Source organism: Ambystoma mexicanum, chromosome 9 (assembly GCF_040938575.1).
Source record: "Ambystoma mexicanum isolate Mex_15411 chromosome 9, UKY_AmexF1_1, whole genome shotgun sequence".
NCBI classification, from domain to species: Eukaryota; Metazoa; Chordata; class Amphibia; order Caudata; family Ambystomatidae; genus Ambystoma; species Ambystoma mexicanum.
The window spans coordinates 92842297-92854758 of NC_090931.1; the positions used below are offsets into that span (position 1 = coordinate 92842297).

The following is a 12462-nucleotide window of genomic DNA, read 5'->3' on the forward strand; positions in this document are numbered from 1 at the left end:
CAGCATACATTAATTACTGTGGATTTATCAGAGAAAATTAGCTCAGAATATTGGAATCTGAAACGCAGCTCACCACTTGAAATCAGTGTTAACACTGTAACTGCTGTTCTGCTCAGGGAGCTGCCTTTTTCACTGTGAGCGGCATCTGGAAACATGCGTGGTGAGGTCAGAATTTAACTGTGATAGTGAAATAAATGAACTTTTTTCTACACAAACTGGCCCCCCTGCTAAAAATGTAAAATATATGTTTAGAGAGGGGGCTTAGACCATACTAGTAAAAGGAATGATATTTCATCTGTTCCATGTGCTTTGGATCCTGCTCAAACTAAAACTAGAAAATCAGTTTTTTTCGATTGCCAATCGTAAAACATGTTTTTATATTTTCTGCGTAACAAGGCTTGCTCCGCTAGACATAGAAAGACTTACTTTTGTGAGGAATTGCCATCTGGCAAGGGTGCAAGACCCTGTTCTTTCAAAATGTATTAGTCTATAAAAAGATACAGGTGATTCCTTCTACAAAGAGTCATCTACTAACCAGATCTCCCTTTGTCGCAACTTCATGCCAAACGCATAGTGCACTTGTGCATTAATGCATCAGTGGCCTAATCTGCCGCACCCGCTCCGCTTATGGCACAGAGCAGGTCCAAAGGTCACAAGGTACCCGCTCGACCCGCCGCAGCGACTGCAAAGTCACTGCAGCACAGGGGAGACATTTAAGATATGGCCCCTGTACCCAAAGTACAATGATCATGAGTTCCCCATGCTGGAGTCAGGGTAATCTCTAAAATTAAGCTATGCCTGAGTTTCAACATAGTGCATGCTGATATTATGATGTTACCATCATGATTATGTTGGGTATTGGTTTGTAGAAGTGTGAGGGCTGGTGGTCTATTTTACCACCTTGTATTCCTGCAAGACAGAATCAAATTTGTCACAACATTCCTATGTATTTTCAGCAAGGGGTTAAAAGACATACTTCTCCCACTTGGTCAGTGTCAGTGTTAAGAAACAAACCAAAGAATACTTAATGGTCAATTTATCATCCAAACAGTTATCAAAAAAAACACCTTGAAGTACCAAATTTAGGTCTATCATTTACCCCCACACAAAGCACTTGGAAGAGCGCATCAACCTCTATAGACTGTTCAGAAAGATGCGGTTTGCAGTGTTCTTTGACATACAACCCCCAATGGAAAGACCACTCAATACTGACTTTTTGGAGATTAAACCTAAGAGCACTTTCGATCCTCTGATTCAAAACACAGCCTTAAAATTCTTTGAAACCCAAATACTAAGTCAATTAAAAAAAATGTATTACAATAAAATCAGGGAGTACAACATCAGAATAAAATCATCTAAGATTTAGCAGATGACAAAACATTGACGTTGAAACCTGCTGACAAAGGGGGAGCAATAGTCGTGATGGATAAAACATTCTGCAATTCACACTTTTGAATGACACAGGTGCCTATATACCCATCTATGAAGACCCCACATTCAGAATTATGACAATGATTGAGGCTAAACTTGAGAAAGCCCTGGAAAATGGATGGATATCAGAGAAAACAAAGAGATACATATTTAAAACAAACCCAATAACACCTGTGTTTTATGGTCTCCCAAAAATCCACAAACAATTTGAAAAAACAACCTTGAGACCGAAAGTTGCAGAAACTGACAGTGTGTTTGACCCACTGGCAATCTATGTTTATCAGGTCCTTCAGCTAATTGTGCATAAAACTAACACTTATCTCAGAGACACTACCCACTTTCTCAACATACTGCAACATCTTGAGGATCTCCAAGAGAGTGACCTCCTGCTAACTCTTGATGTTCAGAGTCTTTACACCTCTATTCCACATGACAAGGGACTAGAAGCATTGTAATGGACTTTGTTACAAGAAAATGACTGCAAAGCAGAAAAAACATTCATACTAGAATTGACCAAAATTATACTACACAATAACTTCTTTAGAATCAATCGACAATTCTAACTACGAGCCTCGGGTACCTCCAAGGGCTCAGCAATGGCCATAGTCTATGCTAACCTATTTATGCATTACCTGGAAACACAACATATAACTACTCATATAGAATGGGGCCCCAAATTAATATGTTGGTTGAGATACATCAACAATGTTTTCGTAATCTGGAGAAGGCACAAAGCACAGCTAGAAACATTCTTGAATGACAGCAACTGGGTAAATGTCACGACCCTTGATCCAAAACCCAACTGGCATGCTCACATGCCAGGCAGGGTTAAGACTCAAGGTCCAGCTGGGGCCCCACGGGCCTTGCACTATTTTCATAGACTCTCCTGGAGTCAGTCCTGGTGCCTTTGGCGCCAGCCTCATGGTCAGGATTGGAAATCTCCTTGAAGGGACTACTTTTTTTTTGGAGGCCTGCAAGTCAACATGGAGGCACCCACACAGCCTAGTTCCTAGAACCAGACTGTGTGGTGCAGTGTTTTAGGGTGTGTTTGCCCGGACTACTTTACCTGGACTATTTTACTGGAGGGCTATATAAACCACACCCGAGTTACAAAACATGCTTCGCGTTATTCTGCAGCCAGCAGCGTGATGCTCATCATGTCCAAATACCGGCGATCCTAAAATCACAGACCTGCAGAGGAGACAAAGAACATCATTCGCAGTCTCTACTTACCTGCAAACTCCATCCTGCCTCTGCCCATCGTTTGTCCATCTTCGCTGCTCGCGGTCATCCATCCAGTCGGCAGCATCATCGGGACATCACAAATGCACCGGAACAAAGCACCTGGGGAGAGAGAGAGAGAAAAACAACATTGAAACAAGTTACTGACGACGCTTGCCGCAGTCATCACGAGAACCTCACCCGGCTAGGCATTTCTAGGCCGGCATCGCTCCGGAGTTCTTCACATGCCCGAAAAGACCGTCGCGACCTGAAAAGGAATAAAGAATACAGGTTACCAAGTTAAAGAGATAATAGTGCCGCACTTTGCGCATTACCTACCAATTGTTTGTATGCTCCTGCGTCCTCCATTCTGGCAGGAGCCCGATCCAAGCTGCGCATTCTTCGAACCTCTGTGCACCTGAGAGGGGAATAAAGAAAAGACATTAATCACAAGAAAGGAAGGCAAGGACATATACAGACTGCCATAATCAGACTTACCTTCCTCAAAAGACACTTGAATGGGCTAGCACCAGTGCAGTTAACTCGTTCGCTCAAGCCCGCAGAAGACTACGCACCCCTGCACAGAAGGCAGGATGGAGAGCACGCCAGACATCATGACAAGGCGAGGAGAGGGCCATCGGGTCGAATCCAGGGGCAGGTGGGAGGAGACTGAATCTGATCCTAAATCCAGTCCTCCTGTGCTTTCATGCCTGACTTCCATCCAAGGCACCATCCGAACTCAGGAAGCGTCCAGGGGGAATCCAGCAACCAGGGCCGAATGGCGTCCCCGTGGATACCAGGTGAGCATAACAGAACGCCAAGCCTTAATAACATCATCCACCTGGTCGCCATGTAGACATCTAAAATTGACCAACTGGCTCAGTTATTAGGACAGTTATGCGCCGAGGTTCATTCCGCTAGGCAAGAGACCAATAACCTACGAAGGGATCTAGTTGTCACTAAGGATCACACCGAAGAAATGAGCAGGCAGTTACTACAATCACAGGCCAGACAAACTCCATTGCCTGGAAATAACCCACCCGCACAGGCACGCACGTTACCTACAGCTCCAGTGCAGATCACTTTACCTGGAGCAGTTCCTTTAGCACCGCCGGAACGATTTTCAGGAGACCCCAGGAAGTATGCTGCATTTATGAATCAATGTTGTCTTCACTTCCTCTGCAGACCGGGCTCATTCCCCAATGATCAGGCATGGGTAGCCATTGTTCTGTCATACCTGAGTGGAAGTGCAGCAGACTGGTCAGTGCCGCTTGTGAGCTATGATGACCCTTTACTATGTGACTTTGGGGGTTTCCAAAGGGAGTTGGAAAAACTCTTTGCTTGTCATACCCAAGAACTTGCTGTAGACAATGAGCTTCTTCACTCCGGCAGAGGGAATCAAGACTTATTAACATACATAACAACCTTCAATAGGCTAGTTGCTGAAGCTAGGTGGACTGAAGACAAGAGAACCACGTTATTTCACAGAGGCCTTCAAGGGGAATTGAAGGACGTCCTGGCCCAGGTGACTGATCCGCCTAGAGACTGCAGTGATTTCATCAACCTGGTTGTGCAATTAGATCTCCGATTGCAAGATCGGAAGGCAGACCGATCCAGGTCGGACTCTTGGGCCATGTGTCTGTGGACCAGGGATCCTGCTCCACGCATGTCAGAAAATACCACAGAGCCCATGCAGATTGGAGGCATACGACCACTGTTAACAAAAGCTGAAAGAGACAAGAGAAGGCAACAGCAGTTATATTTGTACTGTGGAAATCAGGGCACTTCCTAAAAGAGTGTCCAGTAAAACCTCACAAGAGAACTGTAGGAGCTACAGAAAGAGATGAGAGTAAGGAGTCGTAAAAACTGCCTAGCTCGACAAATGTAGAGGTCAGTTTGTCGAGTGAGGAGAATTAGCCAACGACCTCACATTTTGCAATACCAGTGATCCTAATCAATCACCAAAAACCATCAAAGATGCATACCGTTGAGGCTTACATAGACAGCGGAGAAGTTCGGAATTATATTAATCAAGACCTGGCTGTATAGATGGGGCTTCCCTTATGTTTCAAGCCGAACACAGAAAAGGTAACCACTGTGGATGGGACAGAAATTGCTTCCGGGCCAGTAACCCAATGTACAGTAGGAGCAACCCTGCTGTGCGAGAATGGACACCGGGAATCTATTTCCTTCGATCTCATCAAGGTCACCTCAGTTTCGGCTAATATTAGGGATGCCATGGTTAGTTGCTCATAATCCTCGGATAGAATGGCGTGCAAGAAAATTGACTTTTCCCCATGACTGCGCTCCCACCTGTTATTACCAGGAAGAAAAATCCAGTTTCAACATTCCTAAGAATCCTAGAACCGCACATCTACGCTTGGAGTAGCTAGTACTCACCCAGAAAAATACCAAGATTTCCTGGACATATTCCAGAAGGAACAAGCTAACAAGCTACCACCGCAAAGGCCCTATGACTGTCAGATTGACCTCATACCTGGTTCGCAAATCCCTTGTGGCAGAATCTATGCACTCACAGAACCAGAAAACCAGCATCTAAAATCCTATCTGGACCAGTACTTGGCAAATGGGTTTATCCATCCATCTATTCACCGGCACACAGTCCCCTATACTTCGTACTGTTACCCCCTGCCACTTATTCCTGAAATGTTGGACCAAGTCAAAGATGCCCAGATCTATACCAAGTTAGATCTCAGAGGAGTGTACGACCTAGTCCGAGTTAAAAAAGGAGATGAATGGAAAACAGCTTTGCGTACCAAATATAGTACCAGGTAATGCATTTCGGACTCTGCAACGCCCCCGCAGCGTTCCAATACTTCATGAACGATGTTCTGAGGGAACTGATAGATCTTGTACCCTGGTCTACATAGAAGACATCCTAGTGTATTCAACCTTGGAACAATGCCATGTCAAGCATGTCCGCGCTGTCCTCGCCAAATTTCACCAACATCGACCATATGCAAAACTTGAAAAATGCTTTTTCATGTAACCGAAGTAGAATTCCTTGGTTTCATACTCACCCCGAAAGGCATCAAAATGGATGTACACAAAGTGGATGCCATTCTGAAGTGGCCTTCTCCAATTTTGTTAAAAGGGGTCCAGAGCTGGGCTTTGCAAACTTTTACCGTCGGTTCATTCTAGACTTCTCTCAGATTGTGCATCCGATCATGTTGCTTCTATGAAAAAACAATAAAAAATTCATGTGGACAGAAGATGCCGAAAAGGCCTTCAAAGAACTAAAGAAAAGGTTCACCTCCGCCCTGGTTTTACAACACCCTCGCCCGGATCTCCCTTACATCGTGGAAACAGATGCCTTGAGCATGGCTATGGGGGCTGTTCTTTCTCAAAAGGACCCTGAAACCGGCCAGTTGCACCTGGTGGCCTTCTGGTCGCGAAAATTCTCACCTCCCGTACTCAATTACACCATCACCGACAAGGAGATTCTTGCTATTAAATTCGCCTTCAAGGCATGGCGACATTATCTCTTGGGGGCCAAACATACGGTCACAGTAATTACAGACCATCGGAACCTGCAATATTTGAAAACAGCAAAGGCACAATCCTCACGCCAACTACGATGGGCTCTTTTATTTGCCGAATATGACTATGTGATCACTTATCAACCAAGGATAAGGAACGGGAAAGCTGACACATTGGGCCTCATTCCGACTCAGGCGTTAAGGGGCTTACGGCGGCGTAAACGGCGCCGACCCTTAACGCCTGATTACAAGGTTCCCTTTGCGGGATGGCTGTTTAACGCCTGCTTTTTGCAGGCGTTAAAAGCCATGCCGCAAAGGGACCTTGGCGATAATTACGGCACCGTAATTTACGGTGCCGTAATTATCGCCTTTCCCCATTCCCATTATGCCTTATGGGGCAAAAATGGGAATGGGGAAGGGGCCATTGGTGAATGGGGAATTACCGCCCCACTCACCTTGGAATGGGGCGGTAATTCCGCCATCCACCATGGCGGAATTGCAACCTTAGCGGCATGGACCATGGTGCTAATAGCACCATGGTCCTCCTCCAAGGTTGTAATGAGGCACATTGTCTCGTATGGGCATTGATGAGAAGGTGTATGTGACTCCAGATCCGGTGGCTATCATCCCTGAAGATAAGCTCTTAGACCTCACCATAGCTTTAACTCAAACCGAACTCAGAAATGAGATTCAACGGGAACTACCCCCTAATATCTTACTGGAATGGCATACCAGAGGAGAACAATACACCATTAAGAACCAACTACCATATTTTGGTGACCCTCTGTATGTGCCTAAAACAGAACTACCACAGCAAATAATTTTGGATGATCATGATTCCCTGATGGAGGGTCACCCCAGGATTGCCAAAACCCTAGCCAAAGTAAAACGTAATTATTGGCCTACTTGGCGTCGGGACGTCATCCAATATGTCCAGTCATGTGGGGTGTGTGCACAAAACAAGTCGCTGAAACTGAAACCAGCTGGCCTTCTGCAAACATTGGAAATTCCTCCTGCACCATGGCACACACTCTCTCTCGACTTTATTACAGACTTGCCTCCCAGCCAAGGATTCAACACTATTTTAGTAGTAGTAGACTTATTTTCAAAAATGGCACACTTTATCCCTTTTAAGGGCCTCTCGGATGCATCTCACCTAGCAAAGGTGTTCCTGGAAAACATTATTAAATTACATGGGTTCCCATCAGTTCTGATCTCTGACCGAGGCAGTCAATTCGTATCCAACTTTTGGAAAAAGTGCTGCTCTATGGCTCAGATCAAGATCCTATCCACCAGCAATCATCTGCAAACAGATGGTCAAACAGAGAGGACCAACAAGACTCTCGAACAATACCTATGGTGTATGCTGCACCAGGTAGAGGGAACTTGGAGAGACCTATTATGGATAGCTGAATATGCTTACAACAATTCATTGCATTCCAGTACTGGACAAACCCCTTTCTACACCCTCTACGGCAGACATCCACGTACTTCCGAACTAGACAGCCCACCCTGTTTAGAAATGCCAGCAGTAAAACCTCTTCATGCAACCATCTCTCAGGCCTTTAAAAAAGCACCAACCCATTTAATCCTCGCCAAGAACAAGCAAAAGAGATTTGCTGACCAACATCGGAAGAAGGCCCTGACTATCAAATAGGAGACAGGGTTTGGCTAGCCGCAAAATATATACCCCTAAAAGGAACTCAGACCTTTCGTCCTCGCTATTTGGGACCTTATTCTGTTAAAGCTATTATCAACGGGACTGCTTTTAAACTAGCACTACCAGCCAACATGCAAATAAACCTGGTATTCCACATCTCACTTCTAATACCGGTAAAACCCAGTACACAAGTTAAGCCACCACCAGAACCCATATTGGTCGAAGGGGAACCAGAGTTCGAAGTAAAAGAGATCTTGGATGTAAATATTCCAGGTCCAAACTATATTACTTACTCGATTGGAAGGGTTACGACCCTCAGGACAGATCCTGGGAACCTAGCGAAAACATTAAAGCACCACGCTTGATTAGGACATTTCATCAGAACTTCCGAGCCAAACCCGGACCAGGCAGAAGAGCCACCTTGGGAGGGGCCTTAGGGGGCAGTGCTGTCACAACCCTTGATCCAAAACCCCACTGGCATGCTCACATGCCAGACAGGGTTAAGACTCAAGGTCCAGCTGGGGCCCCAAGGGCCTTGCACTATTTTCATAGACCCTCCTGGAGTCAGTCCTGGCGCCTTTGGTGCCAGGCTCATGGTCAGGATTGGAAATCTCCTTGAAGGTACTACTTTTTCTTTGGAGGCCTGCAAGTCAACATGGAGGCAGTCTCTACTTACCTGCAAACTCCATCCTGCCTCTGCCCATCGTTTGTCCATCTTCGCTGCTCGCGGTCATCCATCCAGTCGGCAGCATCATCGGGACATCACAAATGCACCGGAACGAAGCACCTGGGGAGAGAGAGAGAGAAAGACAACGTTAAAACAAGTTACGACACTTGCTGCAGTCACCACGAGAACCTCACCCGGCTGGGCATTTCTAGGCCGGCATCGCTCCGGAGCTCTTCACACACCCGAAAAGACCCTCACGATCTGAAAAGGAATAAAGAATACAGGTTAGCAAGTTAATGACATAATAGCGCCGCACTTCGCGCATTACCTAACAATTCGTTGTACGCTCCTGCGTCCTCCATTCTGGCAGGAGCCCGATCCAAGCTGCGCATTCTTCGAACCTCCATGCACCTGAGAGGGGAGTAAAGAAAAGACATTAATCACAAGAAAGGAAGGCAAGGACATATACAGACTGCCGTAATCAGACTTACCTTCCTCAAAAGACACTTGAATGGGCTAGCACCAGTGCAGTTAACTCGGTCGCTCAAGCCCGCAGAACACTATGCACCCCTGCACAGAAGGCAGGACGGAGAGCATGCCAGACATCATGACAAGGTGAGGAGAGGGCTATCGGGTCGAATCCAGGGGCAGTTGGGAGGAGACTGAATCTGATTGTTAATCCAGTCCTCCTGTGCTTTCAGGCCCGACTTCCATCCAAGGCACCATCCGAACTCGGGAAGGGTCCAGGGGGAATCCAGCAACCAGGGCCGAAGGGTGTCCCAGTGGATAACAGGTAAGCATAACAGTAAATGACAGAATTAAGTTCACAATGGTGATTGGTACACCAAGGATCCACTATCTGGATTTTGAACTTGAACTAACGGAAGGAGAAATCATTACGAACCTATTCACCCAACTGACAGATGTGAACAACAGCTTACAATTTTGTAGTCACCACCCGAAACACTTAAGAGATAACCTACCATACAGCCAATTCCTTCTGGTCAAAAGAATTACATCAGTGTATTCCGCACTAACAATCGAAATGGACACAAGGACATCGAAATATATAGAAAGAGGATATCCAGAGAAGGTAATAAGAGCAGCCAAGGAGAGATCCACTGAAGCATCTCAATAAGAATTATTGTGAAAGAAACCAGAAAACAAGGAGATAGCATATTTATACACACTTAAATGCATATAAAAGAGGCAGAAACTTCAGAGACCAGTTGGTGAAAGCAGAACGTAAATCAGACCAAAGACAAAGGACTCTTCAAACAAAATAATTGGGAACATTTGCATGCCTACACTGCAACAACTGTAATAATATCACAAAAGGAGATTATGTGAGACATCCACAGATAGGTGCAAAAATTGAACTCAGACATTATGCAACCTGCGATAACAAATCAGTAATATATGCCCTGAGCTGCCCAAGTGGCATACATTATGTGGGGCAAACTACACACAAGATTAAAGAAAGATGTAATGAAAATAAAACTAACATCAGGACCCAGAAAAATCGATCACCAGTGGCAAGACACTTCTCTGAAAAACAACACTCTGTAGCTCAGCTGAGATGCCAAATTTTAAAAGTGGTACAAAGAGCCCCGACGGGAGGAAATCACACAAAGAGGCTAGACCAACGCCAACTTTACTGGATAGATAAATTGGACAGTATGAGTCCATATGGCATGAATGAGGATTTCCATCTGGGAGCATTCCTCTAGAACCAGAAATCCTCCCTAGCACAGTAGAGGATCCAAATCACCTCCTTTCTTACAGAAAACTGGAATAACTCCATTCCTTCTCTCATAGAAGAACAGACCACCTATATATGCACTATTCCTCCCACAGTGGAGAGGAATATCTAATATTAATCTACTTGGTCACATTAAGTTTTCAACATCTGAGATTAGATATACAGTGGTCGAAGTGTACGAAAAGAAGTAGTGGAGCTATGTTCCCTGCTGGTCTGCCCTGCTCCCCACAAACCCCATTGCTGCACCCCTCCTACACACAGTCCAACCCCCCAAACAAACACACCTGCTATTCGTGTGAATGTTCAGTGCAGTGCATAGAAGTGCAAGCTTCAATTTCTTCCTACACTTTAATTTTAAAACAAAACCATTCCAGAACAGTTTCTTTTTAAAATGAAAGTATAGGAACAGTGAAACTTAAAAATAAAAAGTAAAGGAGCACCGCTCCCGACCGCTCCCGCCCACTTCGATCTCTGTATATGAATAACAGGGAGCCTGACTGGTCTGATGTTTCACCAATATTACTCCAATTCAGGTTTATACCATGATCCCAATGACCTATTGCGCTACGGAACATGGATACCCATATAGAAGCTGTTCTTTGCATCATGATGTCTTTTAGCAATAATTAGCTATCCGCAAAGCCATTTGAACATCAGATGTTGAATATACACGGAACGAGAAAAGGGTGAGAATATCCATACACACTTACTACAGCACAGTGGGATGGAGTATGCATAACAAACAGATGCTGAATAACAAGAAGATGAATGCACATAGTAGCTATGTGTGAGTGTCAACGTGGGCATACAGATAGAGCTTCTCTGAATGACACTTTGTAACACAGGATTAGGGCATGGCCTATAGAAAACGATTTCACGTTATTAAATGTAAAAATGCTATCCAGTGAATAATGTGATCTATGCATGAAGTATTAGCTATGTGATACAATGATGTCATGCAATACAATGAAGTGCTTGATGTTGAACACCTGATGTTGTGACCAATGCAATGAGGGAACCATGTCCATTTGTAACCCAGGAATAGGGCATGGGCTATTGACAACGATATGACATTATTAAATGTGAAAATGCTATCCAGTGAATAATGTGATCTATGCATGAAGTATTAGCTATGTGATACAATGATGTCATGCAATACAATTAAGTGCTTGATGTTGAACACCTGATGTTGTGACCAATGCAATGAGGGAACCATGTCCATTTGTAACCCAGGAATAGGGCATGGGCTATTGACAACGATATGACATTATTAAATGTGAAAATGCTATCCAGTGAATAATGTGATCTATGCATGAAGTATTAGCTATGTGATACAATGATGTCATGCAATACAATTAAGTGCTTGATGTTGAACACCTGATGTTGTGACCAATGCAATGAGGGAACCATGTCCATTTGTAACCCAGGAATAGGGCATGGCCTATTGACAACGATATGACATTATTAAATGTGAAAATGCTAGCCAATGAATAATGTGATCTATGCATGAAGTATTAGCTATGTGATACAATGATGTCATGCAATACAATGAAGTGCTTGATGTTGAACACCTGATGTTACCAATGCAATGAGGGAAGCATGTCCATAAAATTAAAAAACAACGACATTGCGAAAAAATTATGTTTTCAATGAATATCATCACAAATGATACATTATGGTGAGACTAATCCGAATGCAGAATGTGAGCAGAGGTGCCCCTGGAGATAGAAAGGAAGTTAATTTCACCTCTATGCAATATCGTAATAAGTGACACACGCGCAACGTGATGACGTACTTTGTTTACATATGACATCATCACGCATACGCGATTACACGTCACAGCAACTTGTAAATCCATTCTAAAAACTGCAGCAACTAATGCGCGGGCCCTCATTACAACCCAGGCATTAAGGGGTTAATGGCGCCGTAAAAGATGGCGGCGCCGTTAAACCCTTAACGCCTGATTACGAGGTCCCTTTGCGGGTTGGAGACTTTAACGCCTGCTTTTTGCAGGCGTTAAAAACCAACCCGCCAAGGGACCTTGGTGCTAAGTATGGTGCCACAATTTGCGGCACCGTACTTAGCGCCTTCCCCATTCCCATTGAGCCCTATGGGGCAAAAATGGGAATGGGGAAGGGCCATGGCGGCATGGGGAATTACTGCCCCGCCAACCTCAGAATGGGGCAGTAATTCCCCATTCCGCCATGGCGGAGTCGGTAAG

General features: G+C 44.7%; 1 protein-coding gene across 1 annotated transcript in view; it reads right to left on the reverse strand.

The window, feature by feature from the left end:
• LOC138487693 (nicotinamide N-methyltransferase-like) overlaps window positions 1-12462 on the reverse strand; it is a 208342-nt gene that overhangs the window by 130181 nt on the left and 65699 nt on the right. The window lies entirely within an intron of this gene.